Source organism: Sturnira hondurensis, unplaced genomic scaffold, assembly GCF_014824575.4.
Source record: "Sturnira hondurensis isolate 20B ecotype Veracruz unplaced genomic scaffold, ASM1482457v3 Scaffold0008640, whole genome shotgun sequence".
NCBI classification, from domain to species: Eukaryota; Metazoa; Chordata; class Mammalia; order Chiroptera; family Phyllostomidae; genus Sturnira; species Sturnira hondurensis.
In genome coordinates this window covers 6,769,826-6,792,951 of record NW_028081271.1, presented here as the reverse complement: position 1 = coordinate 6,792,951, position 23,126 = coordinate 6,769,826, and the positions used below count along the sequence as shown (strand labels likewise).

At 47.6% G+C, this 23,126-nt stretch overlaps 1 protein-coding gene across 3 annotated transcripts in view; it reads left to right on the top strand.

Moving 5' to 3' along the window:
* Positions 1 to 8,792: 8,792 nt before the first annotated feature.
* FAT1 (FAT atypical cadherin 1) overlaps positions 8,793 to 23,126 on the top strand; it is a 124,878-nt gene continuing 110,544 nt past the window's right edge. Inside the window, exon 1 of one of the 3 annotated variants that reach the window (XM_037055228.1) lies at positions 8,793 to 9,108. The gene's annotated coding sequence lies outside the window, so the exon portion shown is untranslated. Of the gene's footprint in view, positions 9,109 to 11,640; positions 11,787 to 23,126 lie in introns of those variants that run through there. The other 2 variants (XM_037055229.1, XM_037055227.1) reach the window with 2 other exon arrangements.

Below are 23,126 nucleotides of genomic sequence, written 5' to 3'. Positions count from 1 at the left end.
CTTAACTGAGACAATGTTGAATACGCCGAAGTTTATCTCCAGTGAGGTTTAACTATTGTCAATAATGACTTGACAGTAGTTGTTTTTGTATTTGCAGTTGCATATTTGCCCAATGACATCACTGAATAATGTGGTGCCAAAAAAGCTCAGGTTATTAACTCTCGGTCACCCACCAGATGGATGAATCAGCAGTGCCCCATGTCATTAAGGCAACAGTTGGTTCATTGCACCCCTCCTCAATCAATGATGTAAATTAGCCAATTGTGTGAGACAGTCAACTGAATCCATAATTTTATGTCTGATAAATCACACCCATACACACAGAGGAAAATGTACCAGTGATCTCGGAAAACCTAGTTTTACAGAATGCACTCTCCTTCTTTATGCAAGGAAGGAAATGAGTGCTTAACTTAACTTAATCCATAATTTCCAGACCTCATAAATAACACATATCTTCCTGTATTCCTTCTTCAAATGTTAAGAAGGAGTTTGTTTAGAAAGTCACAGAGGCAGCAGAAGTGAGCCAGCTGGGCAGTGGGAGCTCAGGAAACAAGTCGGAGAAGCAAAAGGCCCTAATGCTTAGGAGAGAGAAAGGCAAAGGTAAAGCCCTGGGGGGAAGAAGGGGAGGGGAAAGGCCCCCTCTGAGAGAGAGAGTGCACCAACTCGCGTCTTCCTTCAGAAAAGTCACACTCAGAGAAGAAACCACGCTTATGAGTTATTTGTACGCACTGTGTTCCCTTTTTACTCTCTCTTGGAATAGTCCTTTGTTGGTTTTGAAGCCTCTAGACCGGTTCTGTCCAAACAGTCGCCATGAGCCACCTGTGACTAGTTAAGTTGAAATACATGAAAATTAAGTAAAATAAAGACTCAGTTCATCCTGTCTCACGGGCCCTAGGTCACGTCGTACTCAGTTGGACCACGCACGACAGCATAGACAGACTATTTCCACCTTCACATGCTGTTCTTGCAGACAGTGCTGTCCCAGACCTTTGTCTCTGCTCTATGCATGTGGTCCCAACATGCACGTAGTCCTTCCTGGTTTACCAAGTGTTTTCTCATCTAGACTTCTACCAAGTCCTCACTGTATTATTATTCACAGAAAGCCATTAGTCCAGATTTCTTTATCTTTTGCTAAGCAACAAATTCCCCCTAAAACTTAACAGCCTCAAATAACAAACCATTGTTATCTCATAGAGTTTCTGAGGGTCGGGAATCTGGAAGCAGCTTAGCCAAGAGACCTGAATCCAGGCCTCTGGTGAGGCTCAATCAAAGGGTACGTTGGGGCACGGTCACCTGAAGGCGCGGCTGTGGCGGAGGTCCCACTTTCAGTCTTATTCATGTGGCTGTTGAAAGATGCTTTCAGTTTCTCGCCATGTGGGCTTCTGGCCTCAGAACAAATAATGAGGTCGATAGACAGACACATAGATGTGTTACTGTCTTTTATAACCAACTTAACCTCAGAGGTGACATACCATCACTCCTGGCTCTTTCCACTGGTACCCAGACCCTGACTGGGGATGGGGAGGTACGGGAGGAGACGGACAAGGTGTGAACGTCAGCAGTCGGCCATCTCAGAATCCAGCTCATCACGTTGCTGTTTCAGAAGCTCAGTAACCTGCCCAGCGCTCGCAGCCAGTCACAGCCATTGTTCCGGGCAGAGCTCCCACCCAAAGCCTCTGACTTCCAACTCCTTCCTCCCATAGCACTCCGTCTTCCCCCATCCAGGGGCCACCTCAACCTCCCTAAACAAGTTCCCTATTTCTACAAGCCATTGACATAGTCTCATGCTGCTACCCTGCTCATATTACAGCTGGCATTCAAAGGGTCTCAGACGCTTGACTAATAATAATTGTTTCTCTCCTTTTGCTTGGTTTTTCAGGGGCGGGGGGAAATTACAGGAGTGTAGAAAGAAGAGAGGAGAGCGTTACTGGCAAACATGCTGTCCTTGACCAAACTCCAGACAGGCTCCTCCTACAGGCCTTGAACTTAGTGTCCCCCTTTGTCTAGCCTGGGTCACCCTGCCGTAGCGAGAACCCTATTAAGTTGGCTGAGCCAGAATCCCCCATCCTGGATGTCTAATCAAATCTGATCACCCAGCCTGCCTGCAGCAAGAACACTGTCAGACTGGTTTAGCCAGAAGCCCCCTGACGTTTTCTTCTTAGCACTTCTCACCCACTGACTTCAGCCCTGCTCCTTGGCTATAAATCCCCACTTCCCCTCATTGCATTTGGAGTGGAGGCCCGTCCCTGTTTTCTGCTGCACAATGCCATCGCAGTGGTTCCCGTGTCTGTCCTGCTGATGGAGGGCCTCGCTGTTGTACCAAGAGTCGTACGTAATTTGTCCCAACACTGTTCCAGAATGAACAGGATGTGGGACGGGAGAAATAAGGAGCAAATCACTTTGTGCTACATCTCTCGTACCCACTCAGGAGAAGTCACTTTTTACGGATTGTTGGCTAGAAAAAGGTCGGGGGCAAACTCCCTTCCTAAACGTACGGAACAACAAAGCTGACTTAAAGAGACCCTTATCACAACCACAGCATATGTTAATGTAGGCATTTAAAAATAATTTTATTTCAACTAAAGGGCAAAGTGTAGATGAAGTGGGCCATGCATGGCGTATACACTGATTTCACTTTTTGGTGTGGCATTAGACATTGGTAGGCGGAGGGACAAATAGAGTTAAATTCCAAAGGTCGTGGATTTACTGACAGTAGGCACCCCAGCTGACTGTATCAGCCTCTGGTCATTATTTGAAGTCAGGGTTTAGCGAATGCTTCCTTTAGATCCTAGGAAGTTACTTTGGGGAGGTCGTTACAAAGATGCTGGAAAATAGGCTACAAAGGTTCTGGACACCTGAGAGGAAAGAATAGTCAGAATGAAGACAAATCTTTTGGTTAAACAAATAAAATTTCATGCTTTTATTTTCATCGTTGTCATGGTAAAAACCAAATGGACATTTACGAGGCTGAATCCCTTGGTATGTAAGAATTTCTGACGTTGAGGGAAAGGTCCAAGAGTCCCTCCACCTGGTCGTTAGAGTCGGTCTCAATTCCCCTTGACCAGTGAATGGAGGAGGTGCATTGTTTTCTTCCAGATACTTCCGAGTCTGTTTTGAAAAGGATGACCTCATGGTGGGAGATGCTGTTAGGTACTAGTAACCCGAATTCTGACACAAGCCAACTTAAATAAGACAGAAACTTAGGCTCACCCATAAAAGGAAGTGCTGAGTGCAGCCAGCCTTCAGAGAGAGTTGCTTCCATTCACTGGGAACTCTCCCCTGCCTCCCCTGCTGTGGGCTTCACCCTCAGCAAGGCTGTAGCAGCCCCAGGCGTGGTACCCCAACCTGACCGTGTCCACTGAGGACATCGTGCCTCTCATGGGTCTCCCTTAGGAGGTAGGGAACTGTCCCCAAAGGCTTCCAGCAAACGTCCTCTAACATCTCATTGGCTACACTTGCTTGGTCCACATGCTCGCGACAAGGAGCACAGAACTACCATGTCGGGCTTGGGTAGATCATATGTGAGAGAAAAGACTGTTGGGGTCTGTCACGACGCTCCTCTCTCAAGTGGGATCCTCTTAGTTTCTATATCAGATTAGCTTTTATGGCCAAAAATTCCTACTAGGAGGAGAGATGAGCTCTGAAGAGTAAAAATAAATCGATAAATATAGACTGAAGAAGAGTAAATAAAGGAGAGAAAGGAGAATCAGCAAGATCAAGGAACCCTCGTTGGTCCAGACCGGCAAAGGAAAAAGTGAAGTATAAATTGAAATGCTGATCATGAAATCCTGTGAGATAGACCCTGTCAGAATTCATTGAGAATCATTGGTGTGTATTTTTCTGCTCTTCAGACTAAAGTTAAAAGCCAGACCACAATTTTGAGTTGAAAAGAAATGTGTTTAAGCGCATCCATATCTACCTAAGGACATAGGTAAGCCAAACAAATGATATGTATTTCATTTATACTTCTCAACACATTCAGTAATGCTATCACTCTGGGATTAAAGGACTGACTTTTAAACAATGTTTAAAAATCCACTGAATGTGGATTTTCAGAATCTTCCTCCAGCCATCATTGGACAGATTTTTTTTTCCTCCTCTTAGGATGTTTTTTAAACCACAACATTGCTGACAGCAACGGCTTTGGTTCATACAGGGTGCAAATGAGGCCTGGACAAGAAGCTGGGGCATCGCATTGACAGGAGTGTTGGCTGCGGAGACAGCCAGCCTTGGGTTTCAGTCCAGAAGGTGGTTCAGTGTGAGTTATCTAAATCTACCCACACCTCAGTTTCTCACCTGTAGCACGGTGGTAGGGTAGTAATTGCTACTATCTTACAGGCTTTTATAAAAATACATAAGAATGTTGCATATAAAGAAGTTGGAAGAGTCTGGAACATAATTGGCATTAAATCAATGTTACTTATCGCTCTTGGTTCTACACAGCCTGGTGACTGAGGCACTCCAGCTGACTGTATCAGCTGGAGTGGGTATCCAATAATAGTGGGTATACTTGAGTAGAATGAAGGCATTGTAGTTGCTGTCTTCTATTTTTTACCGGTATCTCTCACAATCAGCGAGGCACATTGTTTGAAGGTCTTTTTGGAGACGCGCCTTGATAGACGAAAGACTCCCTAAATTCAGTGACAACCAAATACATTAGAGTTGATGTGGCAAAGATGACACCCAAACCAGATTTACTGTCCTCGAGTGCAAAGTTCTTGCTACTCTCTCTATTGACAAAATACGTTTATATTTCTGCGTGACTCATTGCTTACTGTTCACAAGGATTCTGGGCGTACCCAGAATCCTTCAATCACTGCCCTGGGAAAGCCTCACGGGAATTATATTTCTCCAGCAAGATCTGTTGCCTAACCTCTGGGGAAGGCTGATCTTATATTTGTAGGAATAGAAAGTCCACCACCAGCCCGTTCCATTGTGTATTTGTCCCTACAGTGAAGGTATACTTTGCCCTTTCTCACTGTTGCATTAATAGTCAGCCACCCAGTGGGTGATTTGCCATGCCTCCAAATTTTTCGCCAACCCGTGATGGCATCTGTATTTTCACCATTAAGTGTACAATTTTATCTTTGAGGTGTAGCTTTAAGGAAATGCTTGTTCTTCTGTAATAGGGTCAACAATAAAAATAAAGAAATAAATAAAAATAAGCTAATTAATTCATAAAGAAAAGAAAACCCTTGTTCCAGTGAACTTGGAAGGGGCCCAGGAATAGTAACATATTGATACCCATGGTTAACCTCTCTTTGTCCTGGTCAATTCTAATCCCCTCCCCCTGCCCTTGGAGAGAACAGGCAGGTCCCGGAGCAGGGCTGCATTTGCATGGAGAGGGTAAAATAGTTTCAAAGCCTGGGGCAGTGGAAAGGGCTGAATAGTACACTGCCTTCGGGAAGCATAGGCAGAAAAGGGGTGCAGGCAGGTGAGAAAGCCGTGAAAAGGAATGGAGGGCACAGCCTGTGGGAAATCAGTCAGCCGACTTTGTCCTAGGACTATGCCTGAAATGTCTTAGAATTCTTTCTTGCTTTCAATTTAGTTATCTCCCCTGGTTTTAGGACTCAGTGATGATTGAATACCACTGAAAGGGCATGTGCAGCCATGTTAATATTTCTGTGTGTGTGTGTGATTCCTTTATTTTCTGCATACTAGTACTTCGCCAACACTACAACCATTAAGAACGCAATTTCAAGTACCATGCCTTTTAGTTTGGGGCACTCAGTCTGCAGACTCATTTATTTACTTATATCAGACAAGATTAACCTCACTCAAAGCTTACTGCAGTTTATGAATTCACATACATGCAATAAATGGATGCCATTAAACAAAAACCTCAGGGGCTCATTTTTTAAATTCTCAGATTATAACTTTCTCTGCAGGTTATAATTACCTGCCCCATGATCAACAATAGTTATGGTTTAATTTAACTACACAAACTATCAGATTTTTATATCCTTAAAGGATGTGAGCAAAAATTATAATTTCTCACCAATACATTTAGGATTTTATGAATTTTAAATATTTGCTGCCCCCCTCTCCGCTTCCTTCAGTTATCCCACAGTTCAAAGTAACCAGTAACTACAAGTAACCATATCTTACCAGCAACATTCGACAGCACTCACTTGGTGTATACAATTTATACTTTGCCTGCAGTTATTAAGATACAAAAAAAAATGGCTGCTAAGCAATCTAATTTTCGTAAGTGAGAAATTCTACATTTAAGATTTCACACCAAGGTTTCAAGTTTCCCCCACTTCAGGTATTTTTCCCTTTGTGAGGCTATGTCAATATTTCTTAATCACCAAACATACCTAACTCCTTAGAGTCCTGATTTCACTTTGTATATGGTTGGTGCTTGATAAATATTTGTGGAATGAGTAAAGCCTTCTGTGGTCCTTTTTTTTTTTACGTTGGAAGTTACTCAATACGGGGCGTGTCAATATTACGATGCTTGGCGTGGCCTTCCAAACGCATAGCAAAGTCGTCAACAATGTTGTCCATAATGATCGTGCTCTTTCGTGGCCCCTGAACGACTCGGTGACCACTAGCCACAGGTGGATATTGAGTATTTGACAAACAGCTAGTCAGACTAAAGAACTGAAGTTAAACTGAACGGCCACTTGCAGCCAGTGACTACCCAGGGTATTGGACTGTGCAGGTCTACAGGCTTTTATGGCAAGTTTTCCACCCTCTCACTTTGTTTTTATTTATTTATTTATTTTTAAAGTAAATCTTTATTGTGTTTTTTCCATTGCCATTTAGTTCCCTTATGGCCTCCTCCGCCAGCAACCACCACACTGTTGTTTGTCAAAGTAGCTATGTTGATTAATTCCATTAATTATTATATATGAGTTCCTCTCATGTGGCACTTTTAATAGAAATAATTAGATTTATCTATGATAACGGTACGGATTAGTATAGCAAATCAAATTGGCTTGCGTAGCAATGGCTGGGAGGGGGATTCATGTATGTCATTTACAGAACTTGTCATATGTGGTCAGTTTCTCATTTCCGCTGTCAACATACAGGAGTGAGCTGGTGTGGTTGACATAGTGAAGGATGAGAAGTCTGTCCTCTGGGCTGACAGGCTGGCCTTTCAAGCCAGTCTTTCCTTTGATGGCCTCCTCCCTCTTCAAGAACCTGGTACCTTGGGGGCAGCCCTCGGGGCCTTTCGGGGCCTTCAGGGCCTTCCGGGGCCTTCCGGGGCCTTCCGGGGCCCTCTAAGGTCCTTTCCCATAGCTCTGGTTCTCCTAGCCTTCGCCTCTCCACACTTTCCTCTCTTCACAAATCAAAAACTATTCTGAAGTATGTGTGATGACCTTGAACCCTTCCTAATTTTATAGATGAGAAAAGGGAGACATTGTAAAGAACAAGGGTGGGTAAGAAAATGTATTAATTACTCTGTGCTTGCTAAACACTTTACAGGGTGCTCGTCAGCAAGAGCGCTGTCTGCAGGAATGAATGTTATTTCCCTGGCAAATAAATGGCACTCGATACGTATTCTTTGAACGGACAAATACACGAGTACATTTTTACAATATTATTCCTTTACCACAGATGAGAAAACTAAAATTTAGACAGGTTACATGACTTTCTCAAGGCTAAGCACATACAACAAACACTCCAATATTCAATCTTCCATCCTCTCAACAGTTTAATTCTACGTCTTCTGTCCAGTACCTTCCGGGTTTTGCTCTTTGCCTTTGGAACACAGGGGTCAGCTGAAAGGACCACTAGATTTACATAGATGCCTGCAAATGCAGAGATGGAAGCCACTCCCCCCACCCCCCACCCCGGCTCCAGCCCTTTTCTAGGTACCCTGGAATTTTCATGCCAACTCTCTGGGAATAGAGTGAACCAACTCACAAAAATGACTCCCTGGGAAAGTCAGGCTGTTCAGGGTATATTTTATTTTAGTCATTTAACGACACTAAAAATATTCTCCGGGGCCTGGACGCTTACGTAAAAACGACGCATTCACGTATAAATCAAACATCCACAGTGCTGGCGAGTATCTTGGTCTATACTACGAGGAGTAGACACTGATCAGCGCATTGGCCCCTGTGAAGACTTGTAAGAAACATCACAAATTGACTCCTCCTCCATCCCTCCCCCCACCCCTCGGAACCTTCTCTGCTTCAGAGTACAGTCTAAAAACGTAGGCGCTTCTGGAAAGGCCTGGGAGCTTAAAATATGGCTCCGTGATTTTCAACACAAAGACCACAAACAGCCCTAGAGCACAAGAAGTATTTAAACTATATCACCCCCAGAAGTTGGAGGGCTACAAAGTACAAGTCAGGTCGTCCGGGCCGGTCTGCAGAGACCGTTCGAGTTTCCTCTTTGCAACACCCAAGCAGGCAACGCGTCGCGACGGCGTTCAGCTGCAGAAGAGGGAGAGCATCACCTGCAGTTCCAGGCGTGGGAATCGCTGCCGGAGGGGGGCTTGAAATCCCTGCCAGAGAGGGGCGCGCAGCGAGACCCGGGGCCGTTCCGGTGCTGGGCTTGGGAAACGCCTGCGGTCTGCGGAGCCCGGAGACGCGGCGGGGCAGAGGCGCAGACGCGGCGCGCGAGGGTACAGCAGCTGGGCAGGTGGGCCCGCTCCAGCTACACCACTGCTCGCCGCCGCTACTGTCCCGGAGGCGGACCCAGCCGGAGAATCCCTACCCAGCCGCCGGCTCCGGGTGAGGCGGGGCGCTGACGTCACCTCCCCTCCCCCCAACTCCCCCAAGAAGGAGGGAGTGGGGAAAGAGGCAGTGATCCGCCGCAGCTCCGGGCCGCAACTCTCAAACTCGGCGGTTTGCTGCCTGGACAAGTCCGGGCAAACTTGGCTTCTCTTCGGCCCTCTCTCTAGCCCTCGCGCACTCTCCTCTCGCCTCGTTTCGGTGCTTAAGTTTCATCCAGGACGGAAGCCTCCAGAGATGCGGCCACCTGGGTCCCGGCAGCGCGGGTGGATCTCACTCTTTGCGGGGACATGCTGAAGATCCGTGGGAGGCAAAGTTGGTACTTCAGAAACGGCTTCTAACAAATATCCAAATCGCGTGGGGGATTACGGTGCTGCCGAGGACTTCAGAGCAGAGCACCGAGAACTCGGCTGGACTGGTGAGTTCTTTGTTTAATGGAAGCCTTATGTATTTAAGTTTAAACGTAAATGAAATTATGTGGGTATTTGGTTCTAAGCTAGTGCAGGGAAGCGTGTGCATCCCACAGGCTCTCCCCTCCGCGAGCTGCGCTCCCCTCTGGCTGTGCATGGCTGGAAAATGAAAGATCGGTATGCACAGGTTTTGGAATTCATAAAATACATACGTAGCACTGTTCAAAAGAACTTGATAAGCTATGCTGTTTGCGCATTATTTTGGATGTAACTTACTGTAGAAATGGTGCCCAGGGAGGGCGCATCCCGGGCCGCGCGATTCACAGTGGCGCAGCGCCCTCTAGGCTGGACACCAGGCAGGGAGCGCGCTCCCTGCCGGGTTCTGCGCACAGCGAACTTGGACCTGCTCCTGGGACGTGGGCGTGAACTCCATCGCCGCCACCCCAGCCTTCACTGACCATCCACTCCGGCACCTTCTGTATGTAATTTACAAATAGTAGTTTAAGTGGACTGGATTCCGAGGACGTACTGAAGGAGAGCGTTTTTGTTTTTTCGGTAACCGTCCCCCATTCCCCTAATTTCCAAGCGCCTCTGGGGACAAGGTTAGGGAGGGTCGACTACTGGAAGGAGAAACGTGGAGCTTGAACTACATTTCTCTTCCCTGTGAAGGTAATTCAACGGTACCCAAAAGGCACCTCGGTTCCGTTCTGTTGGGGGGAAAGGACTGGTAAAAACGTGGCAGCGCCGGCGCCGGAGTCTGAAATCTCCATCCCTGGCTCTCGGCTGTACCTGTGGCGACCAAGTGCAACTTCATCCAGGCAATTAGGTTTCTTAGTAAGCCCGGAATTCCGGGATTCCCAAGCAGATGTTTTAGCTGGAGTAAGCGTTATTATGTATTAACGAATGGTAATTTTCTCCAGGAATTCTTTCGTGCCATTTTTTAAAAAAGCTTGTGATTTTATGAGACGGGAAGGTGTCTTTTTTTACTTTTACCACCTCGCCCCCCGCTGTTGGTGGGTCTTGTGTGCTTGTGTTTTGTTATGAGTTAGAATTCGGCAAATGGCGAAAACTGATCGAGTTTGATCACCCACTTCTGAGGGGTCCATGTATGAAATTGACCTATAACTGCAGGAGCACTTTGCGCATTTGTGGTCTTGTGTGGATGGTAGTGTTTGCTGGGGTTGTGAATTTGTGTGTATTCTGAATAATGCGCAGGGAATACACAACATACTCTTCTTGGTGCTGGGAACCAGCACACACTCATGCTGCAGGCATTATTTTCCCTTCCCAGCCATAACCTGCTAGACACCTTTATTTTTTCAATCACCTTATTTAAGATGGTTTAAGAGGAGACTGCATTAATGTTGAATCAAGGAAATTGGTTCTTTGACCCTAGACTCCTTCGCTCCCATCTGCCTTGCAGTTCACCCTGCAGCCCCCCTCCGCCGGTTCCGGCGAAATCAGATCTCTTTGTCCTCATAGAGTTAAACTGTCCGAGCCCCAGAAACTTTCCGAGGTCACGTCCGCCCTCTTCTAGGGGCTATTTGCCGAAGACCGGGAGCATTCCAGGCTTCCGCGGCGTCTCAGCTGCAGGGAGCCCGGGCGCCTGGAGCTTTGGTGGCGCTGAGATCCGCTCACTGTAGGGAACGCGGGACTGCGCGCCGGGCGTGGGGAGTCCCCGGAGGGGGAGTCTGGACGCCTGGGGCTTCCCTCTCTCCCTCGGGAGCTTGTAGTTTCCAGTTGGAATGGGTTCAGTTTGCAGGGTGTGACTTAGCTGTCTGGGAAAGCGCACGAGGAGGCACAGCTGCCTTTTGTCCCGCAGACCTGGGAGTCGCGAGTGCTCGCCGAGGGAGGCGGGTGTTGGGGTTCCTCACCGCGTCGGGAGGTTATGGGGACTAACTAGCTCCGTACTACGGTCTCGGAGGAAGCGCTCTTATTTTCCCGGATCTTAATGATTTAAGGAGGAAGTCATTCCGATCTAACTGCAATCCTTTCAGACCTTCTGTAGGGTTTTACGCCTCCTCCCCTCCTAGCTATTGCAGACCCGGAACCGAGGCATTCAAATGCAGATTTAGGAATTCCCTGAAGGTTCTAGACGATCTAAAGGGAGGCGTGGGAAGCTTTTGCATTAGCCTTAGACGGCTTTTTTTTTTTTTTTGAACTTTCCCTTTCCTAGTAAGAAGCATTGCAAATTAATTCTCTGCACAAATCTGTGCTGGCCGTAACTAACAGAGGCACTAGAGCAAGCCCCGCGCGGTTCCTCGGGGTGTCGCAAGATCGCCCTGGGTACTCGCTCGACTCCACACCAGGAGTTGGCTGCTGGACCCGAGGCGGGAGGTGGGGCGGGGGGGTGGGGGAGGGTCTCTGACTCCGAACGGGGCATCATCGCGGGGGATCCCCGGGCTCGGAGTCCCGCTGCCAGGGAAAGTCTGCTCGAGTTTCCGAGCCGGAGAAACGAGCGCCGGCGCTCGCGGGCGTGGCCGCGGGCGGAGGGATCTGCTCCGAGCCTGCGATCCTGGGAGTAGGGTGCGCTAGGGGAGGGCGGGAGACACCTGGCCGGCGACACCATGCGGTTCTGCGGACCCAGTGCTACCCCCGGCCAACCCGATCGCTGCCCCGGGGAACGTTGAGGCGACGAGGTGCGCGGCCTCCGAAAGCGCCACGGTCACTTGAGGCCAACTTTGCTGTAAGTTTGATAGGAACGAAGTTGGAGCTGCAGGGCGGGTGGGCGAGGGGCGCCCCGCCGCTGTTGCTGGGGAGGCATGCAGCGAGCTGTGTCGGAGGGCGGACTTGGAGCTCATTGGGTGCTCTCGCCAGATTGCCCAGTTGCAGACAGTGCTCCTGCTCGAGATCTGGAAAAGGGGATGAAAGAAAGCCCGGCTGGAAGGTGGGCAGTGCCGTGGCGCCAGCCCACTGAAAAGTTCATTGCTGGCTCAGGGATCGGCGGCTAGGCGAGGGGGCGGAGGCGGGGCGCAGGGGCGGGAGGGGTGACGATTCGCGACGTGCGCGGAATGGGAATCGGCTAGCCAGCGAGCCGGCCGCGGCAGCACCGGTCTGGTCCTGGAGCCATTGCTGGAAATCAAAGCGGCGCCGCGGCGCGGGGCTACCGGGTGGCCCCGGGGGCGAGGACTTCCGCTGCGCGCTGGAGCTGGGAAACTTCCCCAGCGCGCTCCACGCTCTTCGGTAACCGTCGTTGTGTGTAAGGGCTTCCTGATCGCTCTGCTGGGTTGATTCTTCCAGTTTATGAAATAGTACTCACAGTGGAGAGATGAAAAGAGAGGCCGGTCGTCAGAGGGCATCTTCGAAATGGAGTCGCAGAGTTCTTCACCCAGCTGTTTTGCGCCCCGAAAGAGCGCGGCTCCGAGGTTTCAGAACTAACTGGCTGAATGTAGGTAGATGCGATTGAAAAATTGCTGGCTAAACCTTCGCACAGTGTATCCGTTTGTTTCTATCTTTTCGGGAAGAGAATCGTGAGATCAGTTTTTAAAGAAAGAGATTCTGGTTTTTTGGCGCTCGCTTCCTTACTCAAAGTGCCTTCTTCTTTGAAGCTAGCTAACTAGGAGGAAGCTAACTTTCTGGTGTCTCTTAAGTTTTTTGTTCCATTGATGTGAATTGCAGGGCTTTGAAAACAAGGACGCAATTGTATGCATAAGGAAAGTAAACTCATAAATATTTTCTATGCGGTAAAAGGGTCCCCCCACCCCCTTGCTTCTGAACTACGGTTACAGTAGGTGGCTTTTGTTAAGCAACTCTGGTGCCTGGTACAGTCGATTATTATTTTTTGAATTGGGTACTTACAGTGACTATTACAATCAGGAAAATATTTCAAAGGCACATTTTTAAAATTTACTTATCTTTACAGAAGCAGGTTCTTAAGTTTTCATATAGTCAGAGGTAGGTTCCGGTAGTTTGCGAGGATACCTTGCACGTGTTGAAATTAGACATGGCGGTGGTTTTTCCCTCGTATTACTCTCGGAGTTGTGGTGGTTATGCAGCCCATCTGGTTAGTGAAGTTACTCATGAAAATGTGTTTCTCCGGTCACATAGGATAACTCTGTTGCTGGCTTTGTCATCGTGTTGTAGGAGGACAGCTCTGGTTCCACAGTTATTAGTCTCTTCCCTTGCTATAGATTTGAGCTTTAAGATAGATGTAAAAATACTTCAAACATTACATAGCTTTAAAAACAGTTGCTAGAACTCTAAGTTATGCCAGACATGGCATTTAACAAGTTCAACGCAGGGTTTCAGTTGACCAAAGCTTACATGTGTTATGTGTGCCCATTTCTTGCAAAAAGGAACATTTTGAATGAGCCAAATTCTTGGTCATTCTGAAAGAAGGTGAGATTGGTAGAGGATTTCATAAAATCATTCAGGCCAACCATATATTCATTTGTATCTTTTGATGATTTCCTAGAAGTATCCCCAGAAGGTTCTTACTATGTTAATAGATTATTCAAATCTATGTTATAGACAGGTGCCAAAAGAGGAATCTCAAAAAGAAGTCCATTATGTGCAAACGGACCGCTTTCACGCTTCTCCCCCTTAGACTTAGCTCTTGAGCGCCTCTGAGCAGTCACGCATTCCTGTGAATGTGGGGTCAGGGAAAGGGATCTCACTGATGATCTGTTTTAACTCTCCTAGCAAGTTTCAGCCACCTGTTGTCCACCCAGGTTTTGCAGATGTTGCATAGGGCCAAGAAGCGGAATCAAACTACTTTGTTATTGTTGCATCCAGTGTTGCGCCAACGGTAGGCCTACCTTCCGGTCCCCAGGACCAGGCTTCATAGCTGGAAGCCAGGAGGCTGGATGTGTGCTTAGTCTCTCTGGGTGGGCAATTGCAGTAGGGAAGCACTCTTCTGAGGAAACTCTGTAGACGATGAAGCCAAACTGTATCTCTCTGTCTCACGTAACTGTCCAGTTTGCAAGTGTTAGTTTATCCTCAGGCACCGGACAGGAGTTTTTGAAGTTAGTGATGCAGGTAACTCATTTAATTAAGACCAGAAAGTTGCCATTTTCTCATATCTGAGAGGAGTTTTTCATTTCAGACGTGTATATATATGGTCAGATGAAGAATCTGTATATTTCAAATTTTAAAGTTTTTTTAAAAATTCATCTTTTTTTTTCAGTCCCAGATTCAAGTGTATTGCCAAAATTCTTGCTTCGTTTTATGGTTTATTATATATGTGGAGGTAAATCTATAATTAAATGTTTCACGCAGACCAGGTAGAAGAATCAATCAGTGTTTAATCCTTGGCCTTCATGGAATGAATATTCAGGCATGTATAGAACTTCATACTGAACCCTGCAATAGAGACCCTGGTCTAGCAACACCTCTGACCCGATTTGGAGGCATTTTGAGAGAGGTGGTGCCCTCTCTCCGAGCTGCTGGAAATTAGTAGAGCCTTCTCCAGGGCAGCCATCTGCAGTGTTTTTACTGGCCTGGTGTTGCACCTGGATTTCCTGTCCGTTTCAGAGCAGTGGGTGTGTTGTTATCCCATGTTATCCCCCCCTCCCCTCCCTCAGTCCCGCCTTCCACTCTCCCTTCTGAAACCTCATCCATCTGCTGATTCACAAACCCAATAACCGTGCATCTCCTCTGCTCCAGGGCAAGGTGAACAAACCATGTCTCTGTCTTCAGGGGGCCTACACTCCAGTGCAGGAGGAGGACGGATCAACAGTTGTATCTCTCGGGGTCAAGGCGGTTCCTCATAACACCCTAGTGAACCTGGGACCTGGGGTACGTGGGTATTAGGATGGGGTGAGCTCGGAGGGAAGAGGGAATCCGGAGGGACCAATCAAGGAGTGGAGATGACACGAGTAAAGCAAGCTGTGGAAACCTTAATTAGTTGTCAAGGGTTAAGGATTGGTTGTGACTTTACTGTGGTGTGATAGATGGTGAGAAACGAGGCCTGAGACCTAAGCATGCTGTGTTATCTTTAGAAAAACGGTTGATTGGTTTATCCTCAGCGCTGCTTTTATTCTGTTCTGACTTGATTGTGAATTGTCTTTTTTCCTTGTGTAGGTAGAACAGAAAACCTATAGGTACGGCCCACATTGGATTACAAAGACGGGAGAACAGTTTTATTGGGCAGTGGTTTAGAAGGGGAGGAGATAAAGAAATGGTGAAGGAAAAGGTGAAAATAAGTCAACTCTATGTGAAGCGTGAAGGGTGGGGGAAATAAAATAGTAGTGTTTGTATTACCTTTTGGGAGATATGGGGTGGATAAGTTACAAATTTGGAGCTGCCCCCACTAGGTGGTTTCCTCGGCTCGAGACAGCTGATTGGTTTCCAGCCGGTGGGATAGACTGTTTTGGTTCGAAATAAGAAGTAAATTGGGAGATTAAATTAGGAAAGGAGGTATCGGACAGATTATCAAAGGCCTTTCACATAAGGCCGATAAGAATATACTTAATCTGCAGGGTGAGGGGAAGCACTGAATATTTATAAACTAGGGGATAAGAGCGCAAAGAAGCTTTAATGAGATTAATTTGATTGCCTCGAAGAGAAGCTAAACAGTATGGGGATCAGAAAGCAGGCAAACCCAAGGAGCTCTCAGATGCTGTGTCTGAACAAACACAGACATGAGCTGAATGAGGCGGACGCAGCAAAAACGGAAAGGGGACAGTTTTGAGAAACTGAGAAAAAGTCAAGTCTAGGTAGGAGTCAACGGAGGTTTGGCAGTCAAGAATAAATGTTGTAGAAATCCCGAACTTTCAGAGAGCACATGCACACGTGTGACTGTGTTTGGAGAGAGGGGTGAAAGAATATGTATCTGTGGAGGGTAGGAGGCAATTAAGATTTTAGTCCAATCTATGGTTTTTCAAATAAAGAAATGCCATCCAAGTGGTAAGGAATTTTGTTCAATTCACAGAGTCGATTAGTGACAAAGTTGGGGCTAGATCACAAGTTTTACATCTCCCAGCCCCTTCTTCATTTCGTTTCGTAGATTTGGGAAGAGGTGAAACTTCTCTGAAATAGGACAAGACAGTGGAATCTGTATTACAGGCATGCCTCGTTTTATTGCACTTCACAGATGCTGTGACTTTTTTACAAATGGAAAGTTTGTGGCAACCCAGAGTCAAACAAGCCTGTCAGCACCCTTTCTCCGGGAGCGCTTGCTCACTGCTTGGGTCGCTGTGTAACATTTGGGTAATTCTCACAATGTTTCCGATTTTTCCGTTGTTATATTTGTTGCAGTAGTTCGGGGATCAGTGATCTGTCATGTTCTGTTACTACTGTAACTGTGTGGGACACACAGACCACACCCACGTATGACCCAGAACTTAATCCATAAATGTGTGCTCTCTGGTTGCTCCCCTGACCCGGCCTTTCCCCTTCTCTCCTCTCCATGGGTCTCCCTGTCCCCCGAGACACAGCAGTGTTGAAATTAGGTGTTCAAGTGAGAGAAGAATTGCATGTCTCACTTTAAATCAAAACTAGAAATTGAGTCTAATGAGGAAAAACATGTTGAAAGCCGAGTTTGGACAAGAGGTAGGCCAAACAACCAAGTGCCAAATAACAAAGGTAAAGTTTTTGGAATCAAAAGTGCTCCTCCAGTGAGCACAGGAGTGATAAGAAAGCAAAACCTCTTATTCCTGCTGATATGGAGAAAGTGTTAGTGGTCTGGAAAGAAGTCCAGCCAGTCACACAACATTCCCTCAAACCAAAGCCTAATCCAGAACACCGCCTTTAGCTCTCTTCACCTCCGTGAAGGCTGAGAGAGGTGAGGAAGCTACTGAAGGAAAGTCTGAAGCTGGTTGGGGTTGGTTCGTGGGGGTTAAGCAGAGAAGCCGTCTCCGGAACATAAAAGTGCAAGGTGAAGCTTGAGGTGCTCATGCAGACGCTGTGGCAGGTTACCTGGGAGATCCAGCTCTATGATCAGTAAGAGTGGCGTGGCTACCCTCACAATAGATTTTTAGTGCAGACGGCCTTGTATTGGAAGAAGGCATCAGCTCCACTTTCACAGCCATAGAGGAGAAAGTCGGTGCCCAGCTTCCAGGCTTCAAAGGACAGGCTGACTCACCTGTCAGGGGCTGACGCAGCTGGTGACTGGTGACTGGGCTCCTTTACAGATTAGAATCCCGGGGCCCTTAGGCGTTATGCTAAATCTATTCTGCCTGTGCTCTGAGAAGGGGAAACGACACCAGGTGACAGCACATCTGTCCCAACCCGGTTTACTGAGTCTGGGCAGGGCAGAAGTCGAATTAATTCCAGTGGTGGGTCTGAGAAACTGAGTTCATTCCTGTATTGTTATTTAATTACTGTATTGTTCGTACATACAACTGTAAACCTTCTTTTGCCCCACCCTGTGTTTTAAGGCCACTGTTGAGACCAACTGCTCAGAAAAAAAAGATCCCTTTCAAAATATGACTGCTCATCGACAATGCACCTGCCCACCCAAGAGCTCTGATACAGGTGTGCAATGAGATTAATGTTTTATGCCTGCTGACATGAGGTCCATTCTGCAGCCCATGGATCAAAGAGTAGTTTTGACTTTCGAGTCTTATTACTGAGAAATGCACTTTGCAAGGTTATATATAACCGCCAGAGATAGTGATCCCTCCGACGGACAAATCTGGGCAAAGGAAGTTGCAAACTGTCTGGGAAGGATTCTCCTCTCTAGGTGCCATTAAGAACCTCTGTGATGTGTGAGAAGAGGTCGAAATATCAGTGTTAATGGGAGTTTGGAGGACGTGGATTCCAGCCCTCCGTGGATGACTTTGAGGAGTTCAGGACTTCAGTGGAGGATGTCGCTGCAAAGCTGGTGGAAACAGCAAAAGAACGGGAATTGCAGCTGGAAGATGTGACAGAGTCACGGCCACCTGAGGGTAAAACATCAGCAGAGGAGGAGCTGCTTCTCACGGACGAGCCGGGAGAGTGAGATGGAATCTACTTGTGGTGAAGATTCTTGGAAGGTTGTTAAAATCTGCTTCACTGAAAGAAGCAGTGGCGGGGTTTGAGAGGATTGACTTCCATTTTGGAAGAAGTTCTTTGGGTAAAGCGCTATGGGACAGTGTGACATACTACAGAGGCATTGTGAAAGGACCACTCAACCAGTGTGGCCAACTTGATTCTGTCTTACTGGAAGAAGTTGCCGCAGTCACCCCACCCTTCATCAGCCTCCGAGAAGTGGATGAGATCTTTGGGGGCTGTGATATGTGCATGTGCACAAAGTCAGAAGTTTGCAATGCCGACTTCAAGGTGAAAGAGCCGGTGGAGAGTGTAGAAGGATTGAAGAGAGTCAGGCATATTGAGCCGCTTATTTTTCACTTGTTATGGACTGCCTCATTGTCTCAGGCAGTCTGTGACAATATAAAGGGCGGGAGGCACAGGGGATCAGGGGTGAATAGTGTCAGATGTGCTGGCGAGCCCAAGAAGGTGGGCACTGAGAAAAGGGTCACCTGGTTTGACATTAGCATGGGGTACCAGGAGAAGCTGTTTCTGTCGCCAGGGGGACCTGAGGTCGTGGGGAGCAGTTGAGGGCAGAGGGCAGGTCTTGGGAGGAGAGGGAGTTCTGGGACAGTCTAGGGAGCACTGAGAAACTGTTTTTTGCCAGTGTAAGGAGGAGAGAAAGAGGGTGTTGGTTTGAGGAAGGTGAAGGTTTGAATGAGGTTCACCTTTGAGTAGGGATGAACCTGTGTGGGCTTGTAAGGGAACATATAACCGCTACGCTACAAGAACGGCGCTGTTTGTGTGTATTTGTAGACACTGCAAAGCCTGGCTGCAGTGAAGGGGGGTTTGAGTGGGATGTTTGAGTGGGAGAGAGGAGAGGGTTTGGGGAAGTGCCGCAGAAGACGCAGAATTTGGGGGCGTCAAAGGTGCCTTTCTTTGCAGCTAGGGTGGGTCCTGTCTCCTCCGAGATGTGGAAAGAAGACAAAATTAGAGGAAGAGGAAAGGCTGTATCCGATGACTTCTGTTTCCTCACTGTACATGGACCGCTCACATTATTTACTGAGATGCCTGTGTTGCCTGAGTGCACAGGACCATCTCAGTGTGACCTGGAATGAAAACTCACTAACGCGGGAGTGGAAGAAGCGGCGGGTGTTAACGACTGACTGCCCCGCCAAAACATTATTCCCACGATTTCTGTCGGCAGAGGGAAATACATTAGGTGAGATTGTCTTAAATCAGAGGGAGGAAACAGTCTGTTTGTTGAGCTTCTCCGTGAGCGATGTTTGCCTTGGAGGGTGGATGAGGCGAAAGTGGCCGGAGGATGCGCAGCAGGTCGTGGTCACGTGTTTGGAGGTGTGGTCAGTCGGGGAAGGGAATGGGGACGCCTGCCCCGGCCAGAGATGCACACGCAGCCCTCCCTCGCCCGTCTCTCGGCTCCCGTCTCGCTAGCACAGAACCACACCAGACACAGTCACCTTCACAGTGCCCTCAGACGTGTTTTACAGGTTCGTGGAGTCAGAAAATTACATAGTGGATTTTATACGGAGGCTATTTTAAAATGAGGAAGTCTGTTTAACTTTCTTCGGGGCAAGAAAACTTTTAAAAAATTACTGGGGATTAGTTCAATCGTGTAAATGCTGCCATTTTTAGGTTCTGAAAAAGAGTTACTGTGTGCGCAGGAGAGAGATGGGTGGTCCTTTGCTGTCAGCACCAATAGCTTTGCACACCGTTTGCGGTTCACTTGGGGTCGGTGGTCGATCATTTGCAGGCAGTGTCTGAATGACGTTGTTGCTAGAGTTATCAGACTTACTGTAGCAACAATCAAAACTAACTACACACACAGTTCCTCGTAGTTAAATGATGTACATACTAAGCTTAAGGCAGCTGTTCCATTCTAGGTTCATGGCCGTGGGCCCCTCCCCAGTTTCATTGAAAAATGTATTAAGACAGCTTAGAAAGATGTAGTATGTACCCAGACAATAAAGCTCTACCCATTAATTTTTCAGTGTAGGAAGGAAAGCTTTTAAAAGTACTATCTATGACTATTATAATGTAATTAGAAAAATGCAGATTTTTTTCCTTTTATAAAGGTTATTTGGAAGCTATGAATTGATTATAGCTGAGTAACAAAAGGCTTTCTTAGTAAGCTGCAGGGTTTTTGACTCCTATTATGATTTTAGAGATTACTCAACATTTAATATACACTTTTTAAAAAATGGGAGTCATTTAATTTCATAGTTTGTTTTTTTGACAACTTCATGACATTTTTCTCTGAAAATGCAGTTATTTTCCCTGTGATTTAGAGACCTTAAAGAAAAAACCACTCTAAAAATGTGGCACTATTTGAAACGAACGCGGAGGTCTCCGTGTCATAGTAGCTCCAATGCAGTGACATGTCACCCACGGTGCAGGATGGGGGTGCGAGGGAGGAAGGGACACAGAGTCCTTGGATCGTGTGGCGTATTTTTATCATAGGTGACGTGGGAAGTTCAGCACTGGTTCCCTAGCCCAGAGGGCTGGAATGACTACACAGTAAACACGCAACCCTGAGCAGAGTTTGTGTGTTGTGTAGTGTGTGATGCTGGGCCCCATGTAAGGTCCTGTTTCCCAGTGAATGAAACCCTTCTGTGTCTTCAGCTTTCCATCTGAACACAGGCAGCCATGTCCCCCACCCCAGGGCCGTGTTCTGCTTTCTGAAGATGGTGCAGTCACAGTAACCCACTGGAATACTTAGGGGAAGCTCTTCGTAATGAGGAAATAGGAGCATATCGATGCTGGAGTTCTGGAAACATTTTCTCTCTTATTTATGGATTTTCAGAGCTCTATCCTAAAGCTATTCCAGCTTTGGACCTGAGGCCCTTTTTCCTAAGCGCTGCACTAAGTAAGCATCCATTGTTCCCACTTCGGAGAATGCTAGAAGGAACCCTAAATTACTGCGAATTCAAGTAGCGGATCACCTTCTAAATATCAAAGTGTAGCCTTTGGCTAGAACGGTTTTTGGAGTTTAATTTTCATGAGCATGCACTCTGGGTGCTAATGCACTTTTTAGACTTTTTAAATGAAATGGTATTCAGTATCTTATTTTTCCCCCTGCAGCTTTATTGTTTGTTTTGCAGAGAGTAGCTGCTGTGGTTTTATTGTTTGTTTGTTTTCTGATCGTGGCATTTTGGTCTCAGTTAATAACGTGGTGCAGGAAGTTCGTTCCAGCTGTGCTGTGTCCGTGCGGAGGGTGCTGGGTGAGTTGTGAGAGGTGTGCAGGGACCCTGGCTGTGGGAAGTAAGGGGGTGGTGGAGGAGGCTGGGGTCGGAGTGAGGGCCTGAGGCTCCTGGTGAGAGAACAGCTGCAGTCACTTGGCATGTTGGGCGGCAGTTCCTGGTGACCTGGGGGCGAAGGGGGCTGTCCAGGGCCTTTCTGGTTCCTATCCCAGTTCTAATGTTAGGCTTCAGATGTTCTCAAAGATCGATCTGCTTATGTCTCTGGTACACCACTGTTCCTTGCTTCTTCCGCCTCAGCAGCTCTCTGACTCCTTAGCTGACTCCTCTCCCTTCCTGTCCTTGAAATCTCGGGGAGCAGCAGGGGTTGCTTTCCCTTCTTCTCTGCCTGTGCTCCATTCACTGGTGATCACAGCTTTGTGGTATTCAGTCGTTCTCCCATTTATGTCTCCAGGCTGGGCCTCTCCCGCACGTCTAGCTGCCCACTTAATCGTTACAACAGGTGTGTCCACCTCGGCTTGTCCGAAACGGGACTCCTCATCTGACTCCCTAAAATCCACTCTTCCCCCCACTCTCCCCCCTTGTCAGTACCTGCCAGCCCAGTTTTTCCTACTCAGTGCAAAAGATTCCTTGGAATCTTTTCTGATTCGTCTCTTTCCCTCCTCCCCTCTGCTTCTCTGGTTCGTCAGCAGATCCTGCGCTGACTAGATCCACAATTGGACCACTTCTTCCCACCTCCATCATTGCCATTTTGGGGCCGAGCCACTGTGGTCTCTCCCCTGGAACTGGCCTCCCTCCAGCTTTTGCCCTGGCTGCCCTGTGGTCTGGCCCTGACACGGGCGCACCAGCGCTACCGTTTTCACTTTAAGTCAGAGCATGTCACTCCCTGTTGAAAATCTTCACGTAAAACTCCAAAGTCCTAAAAACCGCCCTTCCTCCATGGGTTCCTGGTGATCTAAAGGAATGGTGGGACAGACACCCGAATGGAAGAAAGCAGACAGATTTCTCCTCTAGAAGAATTCTAACTAATTCACAAAACAGAGTTCTCCACCCCTTAAGTGTGTGTTGCGCCTCATGGTTTCTTTCTAAATAGTACAAAGGGGCAGGATGAGGGGAGTAACTTCCTTGTGGAGAAACCCACTTCCACTACAAGAGCAAGGTCAGCCCCAGCACGGAGAAGTCCCAGTGGTATGTGATGAAAATGGCACTTCACCTCCTCCCCCAAACACACGGCCCTGGGCCATGAGAGGGGCACCAGGCAGATCCCACTGCGAGGACGTGCTATGGAATGCCTGACCCGTGCTCCTCAGAACTGTCCAGGTCATTACCAAGAAGGAAAATCCGAGACACTGTGACAGTCCAGAGGAGTCGGAGATAGGGCGACGCAGTGTAAGGTGGTGAACTTGGATGGGATCCTGGGACAGGAAAAGGACAGCAGGACGGCAGTGGTTAGGATCAGTGTATCACATTAGTTCCTTCGCTGGGGCAGTGGCACCTTAGTTATGTGAGCTCTTCTCAGTAGGAGAAACGATCTTAACTTTTTTGTAAATCGGAAACTATTCTAAAATTAAAGGTTTGCATTAGAAAAGGGCCCCCCTGACTGCCCTCCCCTCACCTGTGTGCCCCAGCCACAATGGTCTCTTTGTTGCTTCTCTGCCGGCAGAGCTTTTGAGCCCCAGGAGACATTGGACAATATCTAGAGACATTTTCAGTTGGTGGGGAGGTTGTGCTCCAGGCTCTTAGTGGGTGGAGACCAGGAATAGTACTAAACATCCTAGAATGCTTGTGACAGCTCTCTAAGCACCCCCCGCGCCCCACCACACACAGTTCCAAAATTTGAAAAGTGCTGAGGCTAAGCAACCTCGGGCCTTTTGAATTTAGGGTTCTCGCCTTCCCTTCAGGTTCCTGACCAGTCTCTCTCG